The sequence below is a fragment of the Epinephelus fuscoguttatus genome, linkage group LG16 (genome assembly GCF_011397635.1).
Source record: "Epinephelus fuscoguttatus linkage group LG16, E.fuscoguttatus.final_Chr_v1".
Classification (NCBI taxonomy): domain Eukaryota; kingdom Metazoa; phylum Chordata; class Actinopteri; order Perciformes; family Serranidae; genus Epinephelus; species Epinephelus fuscoguttatus.
This window is the reverse complement of record NC_064767.1, coordinates 17,216,012-17,231,827: the sequence shown is the minus strand read 5'-3', so window position 1 is coordinate 17,231,827 and position 15,816 is coordinate 17,216,012. Positions and strand designations below refer to the sequence as shown.

At 40.4% G+C, this 15,816-nt stretch overlaps 1 protein-coding gene across 2 annotated transcripts in view; it reads left to right on the top strand.

The window, feature by feature from the left end:
• The first annotated feature begins 8,283 nt into the window (after positions 1–8,283).
• Positions 8,284–15,816, top strand: part of add3b (adducin 3 (gamma) b) — a 32,442-nt gene continuing 24,909 nt past the window's right edge. Inside the window, exon 1 of one of the 2 annotated variants that reach the window (XM_049600647.1) lies at positions 8,284–8,510. The gene's annotated coding sequence lies outside the window, so the exon portion shown is untranslated. Of the gene's footprint in view, positions 8,511–13,104; positions 13,508–15,816 lie in introns of those variants that run through there. The other variant, XM_049600648.1, reaches the window with a different exon arrangement.

The following is a 15,816-nucleotide window of genomic DNA, read 5'->3' as shown; positions in this document are numbered from 1 at the left end:
ATTGCGGTGAAATTTGTTCAAGACATTCATGTCCCCCTTGGGATGAATTGCAGCAGTATTGGTGATCCCTTAGTTTTTCATCAACTGGCATCATCACCATTTAATCTAAATACCATGGATGCACTTCCCAAGATCCGGTATCTACAATTTTTATTTATAATGCAATAATTATTTCTCTGCACTTACCTATTTTCATTCATATGAGTATTCGCAATGCATTTTATTGCCTTTTATGTGGTCATGTCCATGTTGAATGTCTTGTTTGCTTTACGGCCTTTACTGCACCTGGATTTGTGAGTAACAACATTTTGTTCACTGTATCCTGCCGTATATAGAGAATGACAATAAAATTGAATTGAAGTATTGAATTGCGCCTATTCAGTCCAGTGAGAATTGATTCCCAGGTATGTGACCTACTGATTATATGCAGTCGTGTTTCTCCCACTGGCCCTGCCTACAAGTTCCCACTATGCCTGTATACTTAGCATTGTGATGACACTGCAGATTTTTAAATTGTTTTTCTCGGCTCAGGGAAAATTTTTACAAATATAAAACCTCCATGGATAAGAAATTCATAATAGACAGAATCATAATTGATCTTGTTTGCAGCTTTTGGTGTCCTGTCAACAGTTTTACAGATGTCTCTATTATAATGGTCTATGGGGAAAATGCTTTTTGGGCTGAAGAGAATTTTTCACCTCCAATAACATGAGTGGCCACTGAAAAAATAGAGCAGTATTCCTGGGGGCTTGCTAAATATGTACAAAACCAGTAATAGTCCCATCAGCCTCAGCTGTACTTTTCGTTAGGTGCTAATTGGCAGATGTGGTTTTCATATCATGCTTTAAATCATGGCATAAATCAAAGCATGAATCCTGTAACAGTTGGGGACCAGTCATTGGAAGAGGTCAGCCAATTCACATACCTGGGGGGTGTAATAGTTGTGGACAGTGGGACAGAGGAGGAAGTAAAGACAAGAATCCGAATGGCAAAAAAAACATTCAACATCTAAAACAAGATATGGAAATCCAAAAAACATTTCACTCAAGACCAAGCTCAAAATCTTCAACTCCAGCGTCACAACCATACTACTGTATAGATCTGAAACCTGGAGGACTACCACAACATCATCAACAAGACACAGACATTCATAAATCACTGTCTAAGACACATCTTTGGGATCTCCTGGCCAAAAACAATCAACAACATCAACCCATGGGAATGCACCAAACAAGACAATAGAAGTACAGCTGAAAAGGAGAATGTGGAGCTGGATTGGTCACTCACTGAGAAGAAGAACAGCAGGCACTGACATGGAAATCACAAGGCAAGCGAGGAAGATGAACACCCAAAAGCACCTGGAGAAGGAGCACAGAGCAAGAGTTCAAAAAGAAGGGACTGTCGTGGCAACAGCTGGAGAGGATGGCAGAAGACAGACGGGCTAAAATTATACCTTCTTAACATCAACATGTTCTTGTCATTGTGAGCATGTTAGTATGCTGACGTTAGCATTTAGCTCAAAGCATTGCTCTGCCTAAGTAGCCTCAGAGAGCTGTTAGCATGATTGTAGACTTTAAGGCTGCGTTGAAATAACATACTTTTTCTTATTACTTTCAGTACATACAACAGCTGTCCTTACAAAGTACATACTGTAGAGTGCCCCAGGGATGACATTTATCTGTAGGCTGATGCAGAAGTTAGCATCACACAGGTTCCCTTGTCAAAATGCCTATGGGATTTTTCTACTGGATTCTGGATTATTGCTGAAAATGACATTGGCAAAAGAACATTTATAATACTTATATGTTTTGTTGCGCAAGATGATCTTAAAAAATGAACACTACTTTCATGATTTTTTAAGCCTAATGCAATCGCCAGAGGTAAAAAGCTAACTTTAGGACATAAACAAACTACACTACTGTTGCATGACGTAACGTCACTGCCATAACAAGACTGTAAAGGTGTACTCAGCGAGGCTCAGTGTGATGACGTTCTGTAGTCTCATTTAGCTTCTTGTTAGCAACCGCCTTTTTTAAAGACACACAAAAGAGTTCACGACTGGGGTATTTACTGATGTATTTTATGTAGTAGGACAAGACATGAAAGTCCCTTAAGCTTGTGTTAACCACAGACCTTATTTCAGGGATCTAACCAAAAAAAAAACCAAAACAAAAAAAACATTGACTTTGAGACGAGAGTATCATGAGTGGTAAAATGCTAACCCATCCCTAGGGTTATCTGTTGGATAAAATATGCACACAATTGGGACATACTATGACATCACAACATTGCACCTTAAACTTTGACCCCCTTGCTCATATACCTGTCGCAGTCTGTAGAGTGAAATCTAAAGTAAAATAAAAAGAAAACAAAAGTATGTCATATGGAATGCAGCAGATCTTAACTTTTACTTGGAGATACAACAAAACACCATTAGCCAAGTTCGCAAGACACAGAGGTCAACCCAAAGAGCTCTGCTTTTGTTATTTTGCAATACATGTAGTTTAGACTTTTAAGTTATGCATACCTTGTAGATTCTAACACGCTGTATCATATTCATGACAGTAAAATTACATAGTAATTTCTCCATCATTGTTAGTCTTCTAGTAGTGTCCTTTTGTTGTTGGTTATCTTTATGATTATTTTGATCACCCAAACCATTCCTGTCTCTATAATTACTATGTATTCGACTGGTCATCAGTCACTTGAATGTCATCCGTAACTGTGGCCTCCGTCAGCTGTCAATGAGCTGTCAGTACGATGTCAACTTGCTGCGGCTCAGTCGATGTGACATATCGTCTGCTGCACAGAGGACTGTGGGTCAGAATAGCCAGGAAAGCATGCTGGCTTGCATACTGCGAAAATTTGACATATGTATTGGGACATACTAAATCTTTTGTCTGGCATACTAAATAGTATGATAGAATTGGTACTGGAACCCACAGATATTCTTATCAAACACAGAGGAAGGAAAATGTCATAAAAGTAAAGCTCCAACACAATAAATATCTTCCCAAGTGTTGCCCTCACTTGACACCCATCAATGAAAATGTTACCATAATCATGACTCCTTGAATAAGTAGCAGTCTGATGAGGGGTGGCAAAAACACAGCATTGAATTAAGGTTAGATAAGCCATTCATGTCTGTGCCCCCCCCACTAAATACAACCCCGAGCCAAATGGTTCTGCTACAGTAACATAATGTCTTCTTGCTCCGTGAGACCTCTCAAGTATTCCACGATAACAACATCAAGAGCCACCAAGGGATCAAGTCCAGGTGCAAGTTGGGCATGTGCTGCCGCCGCACATTGTAGCTGAATAGTCTGAACACTCTCCTCAAGGATCTTGGGGGAGAAAATAACCAGAAGACAAATGCGCTAAAGTTTTTTTCGTAATTGCCTCCGCAGGAACACCTAATCTGAGAAGGAGACATGTCTTTATTCAAAATGTGGCTGTTGAGAGGACACTGTGCTGCAAACAAGTCTAAAATATTCCCTTTGTTTCAGCTGAGACAATGTCGAAAACAGTTTTTTGATCTCCCAGATATGAATCCAAATGACCAGGTGTGTTATGTGAAAAACTCAGCGTGGTATTTCAGATCACAAATACTTTTGTTCCTTTGAAAAAGCCCAGGAAGATCAAACAAATAATTGAGCACTCTGGGGACAATAAAGAGGTAACAAATCACGCTGTCTGAGAAAATCTCCTTCACACATCCGAACATTAAATTCCTTCACGACATTGTGTTATATTAGAAAGTTCTTGTATCACTCTTACGGCTAACTTATATAGCATATCAAAGTATTACAGCTCTCAGAGGAGTGATCATCCACATCATCATCTCAGTCATTAAAAGTCAGTGAAAGTAACTTTTAATGACATGTTCCCTTGTTATTCAACTAGAAATAACTAGAAAATAATTATGTTTTAAAACCCAATGTTAGAAACCATTCACTGACCTAGAAAATATAGAAAGTTTCTTAGTGTGTGTTAAATATTTATCTCAAACCAGCTCTTATTACCTGCACTAACAAGGTTATGTCTTTGCCTCTTAGTTATTATGTTCTCCCAAACATCTCAAAATGTATGAATGGATTTACATGATATTAGCTGGGCAGGTGGGCCTTGAGCCAAAGAACAATTGATTACATTTTGGTCGTGCTCCAGATCTGGGGTTTCCACTATTGGACAGTTATTGTTTTTAATCCATAACTATGAATATAAGGCAGACAGAGGCTTGATTCCAAATGCCGAGGTTATGTTCGCAGAGTTGAGGAGTCAATTCAGCTTATAAATGACATGACAGCAATGATGTCTTTGAGTAGCTGTGCGTGCGTGCGTGCAGCTTTTGGCGGGGCTTTGCGGTCTAAAAAGTTCCTCTCAGTTTGATACTACTCTAGTCTGATGCCTCTATGAGCCTGGGCTTCCGCCAGGTTTAGAGAACTGCAGGACAAGAAAATGATGATCACAGGAGGGGATATGCTTTTAATGCTTTTCATTTTAATGAAGTTTGCTTTCCTTTCTTTACCCTTGCCTCCTGATTCTTTGCAGAAGTAGTAATTGCCTTACAGGGATTCTGAGGCAGCGCGGTACTCAGTGAGACGCTGTCTTAGATATCCATCTATGCCTCTGTTCCTGGGGTAATTAAGGTTCGGAGTCACCTCAGGAGATATTGTGGCTCCTCAAACTAGCTGGCTTTAGCAATCTGTGTCGCAGCGTTGGGGGTAATTCAACGACAGACTAAGCCGGAGTGCTGGAGTTAGGAAAAGCGCCTCATGTCCTCCTGAGTGAACCTGTCTGAGTCCATTGGCATTGTTTGGGATGACAGAGGCATAATTGTTTAAAGAAAGGGGCTATTTTTGTCTGTATTATGGTGCTGCAGAAGGAAATTACACTATATCTGCAACAGCCATTAGGCTACCTAGGGTCATTTTAGGAGTGAGTCCTCTACCATTCAAATATTAATGCTATAGTGCTGTCTGTTGTCAAGCAAATTACCTGGCGCACACAGCTAATGAATCCCATTATAGGAGTGAATAGCTTTTTTCCATTTTTGCAGATATTATGTTAACATAATATGCATGGCAAAAATTATAGAAAATGAAAGCTGCGAATTATGCTATCAGTTATGATAACATCAATAAAGGACAAAATCCATCTATAATTAAGGCAACAGTGCATCCCAGTTGGCTCCATCACAACCACAACAACAGTTAATTGCTTTGTGCCCGAGACAGCCTCTTCAAGTACTTGGGAATATGGTCTGACAGCACCCTTCCCTTCCAACATAAAGTAAAACCCCAGCTGGGGCTTTGCCTTTTAGATCAGAGCCATTCTTCTTTCGCTCTGTGGCGAGCAGGGCATGCACTGAGCTCTGGTTAGAGGGTGCAGGGAGCCAAGAGCGGTCCAGCCAGTCAATGAGGGGAGTCTGATTAACATTTTCATCCTATCTGTGTGTTTCTACCGAAGGAGCTAGTGTTGTAAATGACCAAAGCGAACGTCTTGAATGACAAGAGCGCACAACACGAGAATGGCACACTGCAAAGACTCTTGAATACAAAGACCACAGCCCTGTAGCCCCCGAGGGAGAGGCTTTGATTTATTTACAAAACTGTTGGGCTCTGTGATAAGTAACAGCACGGAGTCAAACACTGGTGCATGCTCATGTTGTTGCCTACATGAAAGCAGCTCAAGAAAGAACCAGAACTCTCATCTTCAGCACGTCTTCCTGACAAGAGGCAGCTCATTTGTCCCAGACTCTCTCTGCCACAGCCATCAGATGATCATCCTTCCACTGCTAGATTAAGGTGATGCGCAACTCATATCACCCTTTCAAAGGTGTGTGTGATTGGTTACATGTTTTGAGGTGATGCTCACGTTTGATGCCAGCGCTTCTGACAAGTCGCAGTCACCAGTACAAATGCTTTTCTCTGTGAAATATCTGCTGAAAAATCTCATAACTTGTGCCACTCTTTTGACTCCTCTTTAGTTTCATCACTTGCTCCAGCTTGTTGTGAGTGATGAATACCTCATTGAACCCCATACAATATTCTTGTATCTTGTCAAGACCGCTAAATCTGTTTTTTTTTTTTTTTACTTATTTTTTTGTAGGAGTCAGATCTAAGAAATGGCCCCACGTCTTAACTGAAGATGTATTTGATCCAATCTTAATAACTTCTTGAAAAGTTCAGCTCATCGCGGCTCATTAGTTTCATTCATGCGTTTCAAAGTCATTCGCGGAGCTTATATAACAGTCTGTGTCAGATGAGTTATTTTTGTCGTTTTTTTGTCACATCTGTTACATCAAAATACCTGACATGTTCCCTCATATGCTACAATGTGTCCTGTTGTAGCCAATTTTTGTGATCATGTCACCCCTTTTCTCTGTGACCTGAAGATGATCCTCCATATATTGAAGTCATGTTTATGCTTAAATACTCATGAATTTGATATTTGGGTAAAGGTTGCTAGGGGACAAAAAAAAGCTATTTGCCATGAAAAAGTGGGATTTTGGAATTTCTCTGCAATATGTTATAAAATATATACGCAGGACTGACTTCGATGACCTCTAATATGTATGATTATTGTATATATTTGGATAAATTTGTCTAACATCTAAGAGATTCACGTCACAAATAAATGTACACCATTGTTAGTCGTGTTGTGTCGTTTCTTTTTTGTAATTTCTGGACTTGTGTTCTCATTAAACTAATTTAAGAGTCTTAATCACACAAAATAGTTATTGAAATAACTTAAAAGATATAAGCACTCCTGCAGTTCCACTCTCCCCAGCATGTCAGGAAACACACATATCTGACTGACACTCCTCACAGAATCAAAATGAAGTATGTTTTGCCCAAAACTGAAGCACGAAACCACACCGCCCAAAGCTACCAGCCACAGAGTGACGTTCCCTGCCTCCACTGCCCCGAGCTTCTTATTTTCTTGATTTTCCAGATAACTGGTTCAGCCTGTCCAAAGACAAAATGAGAGATAGAGCACGAAAGTGTTTGTGACAGGAGGAGACGCAGGAGGAGAGGTGACATCTTTTACTGTCATTATGTTTGCTGAGTCCTCACTAGATGGCAGTGTAGTGTAGGAATATTGTTTGACAAGTTTTACCAGACATGGCATCATTTTAGAAACTTTCTGTGTGTGTGTGTGTGTGTGTGTTGGTATCACAACAATGCAATGACTGCTCATAGTTATGGCAGCATGGAGGAAGTGTGTGCCTCACCATGTGGATGTTTATTTTAATTGCTCGTCTTTATCTGACCATGACCTTTGACCCCGCTGGGTGCACTCTCTGGCTGGGGCCGCCCAGTGGGTGTGGTTCGGCGGTTGCAGAAAGCTCAGGAAATGAATGTTTTATCAGCCTGTGCAAAGACAACAACAACAACTACGGCATAGTGGGGAGGAAAAGAGAAACGTCTAAATTTAACTCATCAGCTGCTGCCAAGTCAAATAAAATCATCAGAGGGCAGCTTCCTGTTGGTTTCTCTTTCAAATCATCTGGATTTTCATTGGATGGATAATATCTATGTATATCAGGAACATATAACAAATATTATAGATATCATATTATAGACATCATAGCAGAGCCTTGAAGAAGAACAAGAAGTGAACACATTTCACTCTCTTGGTGTTTCTTGATGGGTTTTTAAGTGCTCCTACGATTTTGATAAGGCAAACTGCACCCACACCGACTGTCAAGTGCATGCATCTCACATATACTCGTGATCATTTATCATCACTGGGCATTTGTTGCTATATAAAATGGTCACTCACTGCCTATAGGATGTAATTACCTTGCGTTTCTACCCTCTCCACAGCAGCAGCATGCACTCTTCAGATGCCTGATGCATTCAGAAGGTGCAGTAAAGAGGGGAGAGCAGCACATCCTACTCACTCACTGTTGGAGAGTATGTGGGAGGAGGTGATGGTGGGCAAGCTTTCACTGTGTGCAATGTCCTCCTCGACAGCGATATTTAGAAACACGAAGCACACTCAATATGCACAGAAAAAATATGCCTGGCAGGAGACTGCTGCAGTTTTTCTCCATTTATGGTTAGAGCAGATTTGTGATTTCCTGCTTAATAAAACATTTAGCATTGCCTTAAAAATAAATTGGCTTTAAAAGACGTAATTTGGGGAAATTAGGCAGTGTTACAATGATGAAGGATAAAGTATATATAGATATATGTGTTGGGGGTGGAAGCTTGTCCCTCCCATTTTTTTCAGCCCAGTCCAGTTCCATCTAAACGCTTGGTCTCCAGAACCTCCTCTGACAAGTTTCCTTGCTTTCCTGTGAGAATAGGCAGCCGCCGTCAGAGAGGAGCTGAGGGAGTTCAGAAGATCAGAGGCAAAGCAGCAGTTGTCTCTCTTCTGGGAAACCAGATGACCCTCTTCAAAGTGATAATGTAAACAGCTAGCAACTGCTGGAACCGTGGGAGTCTGAAGTAAAACCTGAGGAATTCTCCTGCAGGATAACTATAAAAACGACCAACACTGTAAGTTGTATTCTTTTTTACCCTTTTTACCCACTGACGCAGGCATTTGCTGGAGCTGAGAACAAAGCAGATAAGTTATGTGGCATGGTTCAGTTTTGTGATCTGTGGGCTTTGGAGCTTTGGGAGGGTAGGAGGTTATTTTCAATGCGCTGATAAGAGATATTACGGTCCATGTGAAAAAAAAAAAAATTCTCATGGAGCATAGTGATATTTCTAAAATATCAAGACAAAGGGTCCATAGTTTTTGTGCATTAACTTTTTTTGCATTAAGACTTGATTGCATCCTATTCTGACTTTAATATTGTAGTAGATCTTCATTGCTAACCGGCCTGTCTGCAGCTGCACTGTCAACTCCAGCTGCCGAGGCTTCAAACAGCTGCTTTCAATTAACGTCACCCTAAAGAAACATTACTCCGAACAAGCATTTGTTGACTTTAGATGTGAGGCTGGGGCAGAAACAGGATTTCATAATATGCGCGCCTGGTGATGTGAGTTATAGACAGCCATAAAACTGAAAAGGCAGGTCATGACCCAAAACCTCTCACCCGTGCGATGGATTGTTCCTGTTCTCCTTTTTTACACAGTTTTCATTTTATGAATTTTGTGTTAGATTAAGTTTTATGATGTCATCATCAGCTTCTCGCTCAGTGAATTTCATAATAAATGGAGTTCTTTTACGGCACTAAATCTGGATATTTTCCAGTTTGTAGTAAATGTCAGCTTTTTGCATAAATGTTAGAGGTTTACAGGGATTTTACAGCATTACTAAATTGAAAATCAGCACTTCATTTTCCCAGAGTGTTGGTTAAAATGTGTCAACATACGTGGGATCAGTTTGCCAGACCGCTACCTCAGCGCTGAGTAAAGTGAACCACACACTAACCACTAGATCTCCAACATGGAGGCCATCCAAAGACAACCACAGTAGGGACTAAAGCCAGCTCCTCCACTTAGGTAAACAAAGTCTGTCTCTTTCCACACCACTGCAAAGTGTGTGTGTGTGTGTGTGTGTGATTACGTGCATGTGTGTGTCCCAATGCGGTTCTACACCCAAAAGCTGTGAAGGCACCGATCCAACTGTAACAATGTAAATTGTTTCAGGTTCAAAGTGTGCTCTGTTGTTACCACCCACCCTGCTGTGGGAGTGTAGCAGGACCATTTTTAGCAAGTTGTGCAGTGATATATTCTGTGTGAAGTTATCAAAACAATGCCATTGTTTTGTAGCAGAAATAAAAAACTCGCGAGTTCTCTTCTTTCTCCAACCTTCCCTGCTTGGTTGATGCAAAAGCTTTGTGTGCAAGTTCAGCTTAATGCAAATGTATTTTAATGTACAGCATTCCTGGAAAACTACAGTAGGGAAGCTGTTGAATAACATGAAGCTCCCTCTATGCTCAGTGAGCTCTGATCGTGTGTTCGAAACAGAAAATTTCCAGGAGTCTGATTATGGATGTTTATGTAAATGGTCTAAATCATATAAACTGTCCAAATATTCATTGTGACGTTAGACAGTACCTTTCACAGAGTGAACAATCTAAACACAGGCTTCCCTCACCTACTTAATCATCAAATACAAGGACTTTTCAAGGATATTCCAAGCCCTATTCCTATAAATTCAAGGACCTAATGCAGCAGAGTTTGAGACATGGATCAAGGTAAATTGCGGGGTACTGTCTTGTGTGGTGCCTCAGCAGCATGGCTCATCAAAGCTGCTTCGCCCATGGCATGAAGTTTTATTGATTTGCTGCAATGGGCAAGGCTGGAGCCATGAGGGGATCAGAAAAATTTTAATATTTGAAAACTAATTCCTATGATATTATTTATCATAAGGAACATCTATACAGTATACCATACGAATATGCAATACATGAAGAACACAGAACTGCGTTGTTTATGACTTTAATTAGATTTGCTAGTGATTATTTTGGACAGCGCTACTTGGTTACCTGTCGTAACGTAGCATTTCTTTTAAAATCATATATATTATTTATCAATATATTGGTGAGGTGGGATTTTAAGCATACGTGAATATTGGCAGTGGGAGTGTTCCCCACAATATATACAGTACAGGCCAAAAGTTTGGACACACCTTCTCATTCAATGTGTTTTCTTTATTTTCATGACTATTTACATTGTAGATTCTCACTGAAGGCATCAAAACTATGAATGAACACATGTGGAGTTATGTACTTAACAAAAAAGGTGAAATAACTGAAAACATGTTTTATATTCTAGTTTCTTCAAAATAGCCACCCTTTGCTCTGATTACTGCTTTGCACACTCTTGGCATTCTCTCCATGAGCTTCAAGAGGTAGTCACCTGAAATGGTTTCCACTTCACAGGTGTGCCTTATCAGGGTTAATGAGTGGAATTTCTTGCTTTATCAATGGGGTTGGGACCATCAGTTGTGTTGTGCAGAAGTCAGGTTAATACACAGCCGACAGCCCTATTGGACAACTGTTAAAATTCATATTATGGCAAGAACCAATCAGCTAACTAAAGAAAAACGAGTGGCCATCATTACTTTAAGAAATGAAGGTCAGTCAGTCCGGAAAATTGCAAAAACTTTAAATGTGTCCCCAAGTGGAGTCGCAAAAACCATCAAGCGCTACAACGAAACTGGCACATGAGGACCAACCCAGGAAAGGAAGACCAAGAATCACCTCTGCTTCTGAGGATAAGTTCATCCGAGTCACCAGCCTCAGAAATCGCAAGTTAACAGCAGCTCAGATCAGAGACCAGATGAATGCCACACAGAGTTCTAGCAGCAGACCCATCTCTAGAACAACTGTTAAGAGGAGACTGTGCCAATCAGGCCTTCATGGTCAAATAGCTGCTAGGAAACCACTGCTAAGGAGAGGCAACAAGCAGAAGAGATTTGTTCGGGCCAAGAAACACAAGGAATGGACATTAGACCAGTAGAAATCTGTGCTTTGGTCTGATGAGTCCAAATTTGTGATCTTTGGTTCCAACCGCTGTCTTTGTGAGACGCAGAAAAGGTGAACGGATGGATTCCACATGCCTGGTTCCCACTGTGAAGCATGGAGGAGGAGGTGTGATGGTGTGGGGGTGTTTTGCTGGTGACACTGTTGGGGATTTATTCAAAATTGAAGGCACGCTGAACCAGCATGGCTACCACAGCATCCTGCAGCGACATGCCATCCCATCCGGTTTGCGTTTAGTTGGACGATCATTTATTTTTCAACAGGACAATGACCCCAAACACACCTCCAGGCTGTGTAAGGGCTATTTGACCAAGAAGGAGAGTGATGGAGTGCTGCGGCAGATGACCTGGCCTCCACAGTCACCGGACCTGAACCCAATCAAGATGGTTTGGGGTGAGCTGGACCGCGGAGTGAAAGCAAAGGGGCCAACAAGTGCTAAACACCTCTGGGAACTCCTTCAAGACTGTTGGAAAACCATTTCAGGTGACTACCTCTTGAAGCTCATGGAGAGAATGCCAAGAGTGTGCAAAGCAGTAATCAGAGCAAAGGGTGGCTATTTTGAAGAAACTAGAATATAAAACATGTTTTCAGTTATTTCACCTTTTTTTGTTAAGTACATAACTCCATATGTGTTCATTCATAGTTTTGATGCCTTCAGTGAGAATCTACAATGTAAATAGTCATGCATGAAAATGCATTGAATGAGAAGGTGTGCCCAAACTTTTGGCCTGTACTGTATATTATAATTACTGCATTTTGGGCAGTATGGATGTCCTATGGATCTTCGACAAGCCAGTATTTGGTGAGCTACGAGCCCTTGAATTGACATTATCCAGGCATAGCTGAAGGTTTGCGTCATGTTATCTTTCTCGATTACTTGCTGCTGTTTAACCTGCATCATTCGACTATATCACTCATGCATGCACTTTCTCAAGCAAGGTGGCACATAGAATACGTAGAATGTAGCCTACTTGAAAAGAAAAGAACTTCCATTTCTACTCCTGCACAATATATAGATTGAAATTCAAGCAATTGTAATGACCCATGTCTATTTATGTCTGTTTTTGAAACATTCACCCCTTCATATTACTAACTTTCAAGGATTTTAAGGACCCATGGGAACCTTGTAAACAGAAATATATTGACTTAATTATACTGTCTGCAGGACAAAATTACTGGAGAACAGCACAGATAACTGGGTTAACAACTTAACTCTCCGTGAGCACAAAGCATGTACAATGTGGTCTAAAACAATCTGTGGTCCACAATCACCTTCAGGTTCTTGACAGCAGACGATGTGCAGCTGTGTTGGGAAGATTAGTGGTGAAATTATATATAAATATCAGTCTCTGGAAACAGAAATTAAGCTTCCTAGATTACTGCGATGCCCTGGCTTGCACTCAGGGTTATGGGTCAGGTTACGCTGATAAAAAGGTGCGCAGCAGTGGCCTAAGTATAATTACCAGGAATGGTTGTCGGGGAGCGGGCTGGCAAAACTCTGAAAGGGTTATGGCCAATATTTCAAAGATGTCTGTATGTTGGAAGGGAAATGGCTGTGATTTCAATCCTCTAGGAAATCAATACAGAATGGCCTTGGTTAATGGGGGAATACAATGACCCTTTCCCTCATGCTCTAATTACAAGGAAGAACAATCAGTCACGGAGGCAGAATAACTCGTGTTATATTTGCCTCTCCTCATTGTATTTCCATGAACTGCTGGAGTTCTTTTTTTTCTCACGCATTTCGCAGATAACAGCCTCTTGTCTGTAAAAGTGGACGTTATCTGGCAGCCATTCACTCTTCTCCTAATTCGGCCTCAGACAGGAGACAACATAAGCATTGGTTACCATGGCAACCGCGCCGAGAACAGAGCTGAGTCAAAGTTGCCCCCCCCACATCAATCATAATAAAACTGTGCATCTGTTGCTCTGACTGTTTGCAGTACTTTCTGAGAGGTCTCAATAAACCTTGACGATGTTTTTGTCTGGCACTAAGGTCTTTCTCCCTATTCTGCATCGCGCCGAATAACGAAGATCCACTGAAAACAAGCTGTGGTATGTATTATTCTTGTCCTGCAGTATTTTGGCGACAATCTATGAGAACAGGCTGAATTTAGACCGTCATCTGTCAGCTTTAAGACGAGACTCTGCAGATCCCAGTGAAAGAGACAAACTGTTTCCTCTCATTCTGCAGACTTTTACAGCTGTAGGAAAGTTTATTTGATTTACATAAGTCATTATAATAATATCCAACGAACCAAGACGCCGTCACCTAAAGCCCGGTTTGATATAGTCCAGTATTAATACAAATCATCAGTTATAATGTGTTGAAATTATTATTAATGACCTGAGAATAAAAGAGTCCAGAGCTATCAAAGAATCATGGGAAAAAATGAGGCATGAAAAGTAAGTGTTGAGTTTTGCACAGAGCTTGCAATATTTTCTGTGCCAACCCAACTCAATTATCCCGGATTAACTGGTAGTTTCAAGAAATTACAGGAAAATAAAATAAAACATTTAAAGAGGAGTTTGACATGCAAAGATCAGATTACTTGTCACCAGATGTGGTATTCACTCAACCTGCAATACGAACATGCAATACATGAAAAACGCATACTTAAAACTAGGACTAGTAGTAATAATTATGGCACTTTGTTATATTTATTTATGATTCCAATTAGATTTGCCAATGATTATTTCAGACAGTGCTACGTGGTTACCTGTCATAGGATAGTCTTTTTAAAAAAACGTACATACATTATTCATTAATATATTGGTGAGATGGGATTTTAAGCACACAGTGTTGAGTTTTGCACAGAGCTTGCAATATTTTCTGTACCAGTTTAACCCAATTATCATGGATTAACTGGTAGATTTGAGGAAATTACAGAAAAAGTAAATAAAATAAAACATTTAAAGGGGGAATTTCATATGCAAACATCAGATTGCTAGTCACAAGGAGTGGTACTCGCTCAACCGGCAACATGCAATACATGCAATGCACTCAACCTGTGAAAACTGTTGTATATCGTCTTCTGTGGCACTGAAGGAGCTTTTGTATAATTTCTGAAAATGACCCAGATGATGTCACTGAGGTATCGGCTTGGTTATCTCATCTTCAGCATGGAGACAACTAATTTCTATGAGTTAATTAAGTCTGTGTTTCAAACTGGGGGGTGTGGAGTTTGCAAGACATGGAGGGCCTAAGGAAGCACACCATAGTAGCATTATGGGAAGTGTTAGAACCAGCGTTTTTGAAGCTTGACCCTTACTACACATCAAGAACTATAACTATAACAAGAACTACATCAATAGCGACGTGAGCATCCACACTGATGAACAATAAAGTTCTGTAAACAGAGACAGCTGTCATCAGGCTACCTGCAGTAGTGCCACCCAGCTAATGTCAGTTATTCATAATCATCTCCGTAATGATAATAACAAACTGAGGGCGAGCTTAATTGAATCTCAGATGTCCTTCCTCTTGATAGTGTTTTTATAGAGACTATTTGTTTTATCAAACAGGGGTGCATTTTTTTAACCTCAATGAGTCTCTCTGCAGTCATCTGTTATGCTGAACATGATGCCCTGTAAATTCCGATGGATTTTGACTGTCTGTGTTTCTATCGTTTATCAAATCACTCTTAAAGTGATTCCCATGATATATTATGCCACTGTTGCTGTTATAGTTGTGCCGTGGACACTGCCATCGACTTGAGTTAGAAAGATTTTTAAGATGATATATTTATAGTTATTACTGTAGTCATCTTTCTTGGTGTATACGGCCCTTAAAGGTCAAGATGTCTGGAGCTCAAGTGGGTCTCATACAAGTCTCCGAACTTTACAGAGGTGCAGTACTAAATCACTGGAGTAAAATGTTTATTCAATAATAAAATTAATGTATTTTTTTAATAATAAAGGTGTGTTTTGAAGAAGGTACATCATCAATTGTTTTTCATGATCCTCTTTTCCTCTGCTGAATAAGCTTCCAACTTTCCACTTTCCATGCATTATAAATGTGACTCTACAAAATGGTAATGTTAACAGTACAGACTGTATTATGAGCCCTCTGCGCTTTACATTCTCCCTATATCTATAACATTATGTAGACTATATTATGTATCTGTTAAAGGACAAAGATCCCTCAGCTTTCCCCCGTTCAGATAAAGCACATCCAGCCTGCTGACATTAACCTCCACAAAACCCATGAGCAGGAGAGATGAGACCAAACTATGAAAGAAAGAATCTACAGGTCAAAAGGTGACTTCATGCATCCCTACTTTCTCAGTGCAACACGCTCTGCCTGCCACAGTGCCAGACTTCTTTCTTAAGCTTGACCAAAGTTCAACCGCAACGCGATCCTG